This window comes from Toxorhynchites rutilus, chromosome 2 (assembly GCF_029784135.1).
Source record: "Toxorhynchites rutilus septentrionalis strain SRP chromosome 2, ASM2978413v1, whole genome shotgun sequence".
Taxonomy (NCBI): Eukaryota; Metazoa; Arthropoda; class Insecta; order Diptera; family Culicidae; genus Toxorhynchites; species Toxorhynchites rutilus.
The window spans coordinates 217,062,605-217,067,828 of NC_073745.1; the positions used below are offsets into that span (position 1 = coordinate 217,062,605).

The following is a 5,224-nucleotide window of genomic DNA, read 5'->3' on the forward strand; positions in this document are numbered from 1 at the left end:
TCTTTTTTGCGATTGCAATTAAAATTTATAAACTACTGAAATTGTAGGAATCATAAATGGAAGCTTTTGGTTTGGAAAACCGATACTTTGAATAGCAAAATACGGTACTTTTCACGATACAAATCAAAACTTCAAAGTAAACTGACAATATGATGGTGAGAGAGTGAATGAAACTTAACAACGTTTTAGGAATTTTTTAACGTTGAACTCGGTCATTCTTCGCGCTAGTGAGCGGGTTGTGTGTTTCTTCACACTCCGCTATAAAATTTGGAGAATGATCTGGGAAAATCACAGATGAAAAAACATCATGTGTTAATTCAAGCTACAGTAGAATCCCGATTATCCGCGGAATAGTCGGGCAAACTCACCGCGATTAACGAAAATCGCGGATGACCTATTAAAGGACAAAAAAATGCAAACACGAAAAGAGATGTTTCAACATAAAAACTATGTTCTATCAATACAGAAATCAATCAACTATCCATCTATGAGGTCGTGTACACCAGTGGCTAAATAATGTAAAAGCCATGACCACAACAAAAGAGCATGGGCCTACCACTCACTAACAAATTCCGGAAAGGCCTATTGATTTACTATGGAACTCGCAGTCACGAATAATCCGCACCCGCTCGCGGATAATCGGGGTTCTACTGTCATAGTCTCATTTATGGAATAAAAACATTTGCTTGCAGATAAAATAACTTGCATATATTTTCGCAAACTAAAATAATCTGGCATCTCTGAAACTGAAAGGAACAGTCTGTGTTTGTGAAACGCGTATTATGATGTATTTTTGAGAAGAAAAGCCGATTTCTAAAGTGTAAATTATGAATGAAAATTAACTTTTACGAATCAAATTAGTATTCTATGTGAATGCAAATCACTTTTTTTCTGCAAGTGGTGAGAAAATCCCATACAAAAATTATGTCTGAAATTGAAATTATATTATAATAATATATTTTAGTAGGAATATCTGAAAATTCAGGGGAAATAGGTTAAGTTAAGGTTAGGACTACGCGCACCATTTAATAAATAATACCAAGTAGATATTTTCATTCAAATTTTACCAATTGAAAATTGCCTTTTAGCCTTCTAATCTGATAGAGAATAGTTTGGATCCCAAACTCAAATGTCGCCACTAGCCATCGCGGATATTTTCGTTGTCTCGGGTTGAGGGCGATATTGACCGTGTAAGATGGAAAAATATTGATTGAGGTTAGATCAGATGTTGAAAGCCTAGCTGTCACGATATTGAAGACACTTATTGTCAATCCGGTTGATCGTGTAAGGTGCCCATTACACTTGTAATATTGGTATTGATCTATTTGGTTTCAAAGGTATCCATTCCATTGCTTTGAAAATCAAAATATTAAATTATTCAAATTTTACCATTTCTAATGCAATTGAAATCAACCCCTACTCTGGAAGGTCGAAAAATAACGGACGTTAGAACTAGAGTTGAGTGTTGAGACATTTTGGTGTTTGATTAATGTGTATTCGAAAATGTTTTTTTTTATTGTTTAGATGCCAATGTGACGATTATTATGCTGTTGGCAGTCGAGCGCGTGGATGCTATCTCTAAAACTGGTGGTACGTTTTTCTCAGAATCTAGTGGACCGATCTGGCTGAAATTGCAAATGCGTCTCACAATGCGAACGAGAAGCAAGTATCCCTATTTCCATATTCCAATTTCCATCCCTATCCTTTTTCCCATCCAAGCCCCTTTCTTCCGAAATGCAGTGTGTGGTGCATAACACAACTACAACAGCAGCATATCCCGATGCCGAACAACAGCCGAACGTATACGAACAAAATAAAAGTGCATACCAATGCTATGCGATCATTCCAAATCCAACTTTCCAATGTGTAGCATTGCGAAATAAATCCACCAGTGTTGAAAAGTATTCATATGTTTAATTTTCCAAGTGTTAGAAGTTCCCAATATCCTGAGATATCATCCTGGCCTCCTTCAGCCGAAAGAACCGCCATTTCCCTAATGCACAATGGTCCAGGAGACGTATCTAAGCGGAAATTAGCATTTAGAGCTCGACAGTTATTCTCTTGAAAAAAAGTGTCTTGTCTTGAATATTGACAAGTTCTGCATCGTAAAATGTTTGTATTAGTATGTTCTAAAAGTCTTTCGAAGACAGTTTGTATGTAGAATCTTAAAATATTAAAGTTAGAGCAAAAAAACCCTTTTTCATCATGGTGAGCCTAACGCAACCTAGGAAAAAGCGCTATATCGATTATTCCAAGAGATAGAAAAAAACTTTGTTCTACAAAAATGTCTAAAATAACTGGGACTACAACATTGTCGAACTATGTTTACCTCTTTCTATAAAGATAAGAAAGTTAGTTTTTTTATTCCATCTAAAATTTTGGTCACCCTATTTTTGACAACATGAAAATGAGCGCTCTATCCTATGTCAAGACGGGTCTATGGTAGGATATACTTCTAGGCGCCTTGTCCTATGTAACAACTTTGTCGAAGTCAGTTTTTGTCTAGAGAATAACTGTCGAACTCTAAATGCTAATTTCCACTTAAATACATCTCCTACACCACTGTACAATGGTGTGATACACCAAAATGTAAAAAATAATTATCTAAATAGTTACGTAGCCGTTTATTGATATTTTCAATTATTTAATTTTTATGATTTTTTCAACAGTTTTCTTGTTGAAAAAACAGACAATTTTTGATTCGGATGGTCACAATTTTGGCAATTTTTCGAATTTTCAAAAACCGCCACGAAACAATTAAGATAATTCATTTTTCCATTTCTACATGCACATTTCAGTCGGTCTATTAGATTCTGAGAAAAAAGTACCAGCAGCAAGGAACCGTTTTAGAGAGAGCACAGCTGCTAACAGCATAATAAAAAAATAAAAAATACATCTTCGAATATACCGTATTTAATCACCAAAATGTCCCAACACTCAATTTCAATTCCAACAACCGGAAAAAATTACGAAAATCTGTTATTCCAGAGTAGGGTTCCCCCTTAAGGACGTTCCGAATAGTTCAACAGCCTGTGCTTTATGAAATTCAATATTTTTCAGCGGAAATAATATTCGAGCACAACAATATCATGTTGCGAAATAGAACGATTACACAATTTGGCCGGCATATTTTGCGCTGATAAGTCAGTTCATATGAGATGAGCAACAAAGTAATCTTATCGTTAGTAACGCTAGTATAATTTGTATCATAAAATGTGGAAAAGATAAGCATCTTTACTTGCGTCTGCATATTATACGTTAATCTATCTGTGTTACAACAGAAAGCGATGTGATTTAATCCAAAAATAATCAGGACTGGAGTCTGAATATACAAGATTTAACAAGCATTATTCCGATTCTCCAAAATCATTTACCACAAGTTTTGTGGCTTTGGAGCTTCAGGGCCGTACAGGTTTGAAACCGAGTCAAACTTTCCGATGACTGATGCTTGCGCGAATCGCGGTTTATTACTTACCGCACTGAGATAATACTAATTATTCTAGCCACGTTCTGCTAAAATTGAAAGGTTCTGCTACAAATAATTCTCAAAAGTAAACAAAACACACACGGTGGTTCACGGTATAATTAATCATTTAGTGATTCCCGGTGAGCATTTGTTCAAATGTTGATATTTTGTAATGTATCTTTGTTCATTGTTGTTTTTTGATGACAATTGAAAGTAGAAATTCCCCGTCCAGAAATATTCCGGGAAATAATTCACTTTGAATTCTGGATAATATGAAACTTGATATATTTTCAATCATATTAGATTACCAGAATATCAAATATAACTCTCTTTCGTCTGCGCAATTCGTTATATTTTCTAATAACTCCTTTTGATAGACAAAATTGCAATTGGCTATCGCTCTGATTTGAATCGAGCATTGAGGGATCCTCCTGGTTCCGCTGTCCAATGAAATCATCAAATCTGAGATTTGCAATTCATTGGTTAATCCAAATATTTAGCACTTCCTAATATGAACATTTTCATACATGATCCCCATCAACAATGTCGTATTTCTAATTCTACCGATGAAGGTTCTCATTAATCCTCTATTATAGTTTTTTTTTGTCAATTAGTTGATTCGGTATTATACGGCATACTTTAATGAGCTACATTATTATTACAATGTTTGAATGCTCTAAAGGTTGTTGAATGTACATGGTATCGATTTATTCTGAGTTTTTGCTCGAGTAATCGTTTATCCGCAGTCTATTCGACGGTTTGGGCATTCAAGAATTGTCATCACTGAAACTAAGGAGTATAAAGAATGATGGAATTGGTAGAACGCTTTTTTTCAGCCACAGTGAACTCGGAAGTCGGCAGTAGTATAGAATATTAACGTATTCACGAGATTACCATACACCGTTTTCGCTACAAAGTAACTGCACCACCACCGCTCCATAGGAAATGCATTACTTTCCTTCCGATGAAAAATGATGAGAGATTTTTCCCTCCAAAGAGCCCATCTTAATTGGTTGAGATTGGTTATAAGTACCGTCAGTTCAAATCACACGACTATTGGCACTATCCAGTTCGATCTTAGAAATAAAATCCAAGTTGAAGAGCCTAAGCGATGTAGAAAGCCCGAGTTGCCGCAGGGCATTTCATGATTCGATACAATAAATGAATATAACCGTAACCATCGATTCTCCTAGAATTATGCCTCGATGCTATTTCTGGAGCTATTTAAAGGCTCGAACTGCTGGACTCAAACGTGGCTAAAACGAGACGTTGCTTTATAATGGTACATAAACATAACATAACGGTACCTAACGAAGGTCAAGGCCAATTCGCCAAACGCCGAATGTCGAGGTTTTCTTCCGACGCTAACTGCTGTGGGAGCATCCCTTTTTTTCACTGATTTCCGAGTGATTGTTGTTTCGCCGGCTGAGATTTTTTTTCTTGCTTGCCGTCCATCATAAAGCGTGATAGAACTATCCGAAAAGCGAGTTTATTCGAGTGATATCCAGAATTTCAAGCGATTGTGCTTTGATTGTTTTTTTTGACGTAGGACTACGTCTTTCATTTCTATACCGGGGTGTAAAATCAAAGTTTCGAAAACGAAAGCGTTACGCCGGAGACCGAGATTTTGAGCGTTAATAGCTCTTAAACAACTGAACGAAATGGTATGATAAACATTTCATTCGAAAAATAAAATGTCTACGCGTTCTATACTTGTTACTTTTTGATCCAAAAACTTGTTTCAATAGTCTTAAAATT

The 5,224-nt window shown here is 35.8% G+C and overlaps 1 long non-coding RNA gene across 1 annotated transcript; it reads right to left on the bottom strand.

Moving 5' to 3' along the window:
- Window positions 1-4,101: 4,101 nt before the first annotated feature.
- LOC129771197 (uncharacterized) lies at window positions 4,102-4,995 on the bottom strand. The gene is made up of 2 exons (XR_008742312.1): window positions 4,774-4,995; window positions 4,102-4,722 (listed from the first exon to the last, which is right to left on the bottom strand). It is a non-coding gene; the product is annotated as an uncharacterized LOC129771197 (long non-coding RNA).
- Between the last annotated feature and the right edge of the window lie 229 nt (window positions 4,996-5,224).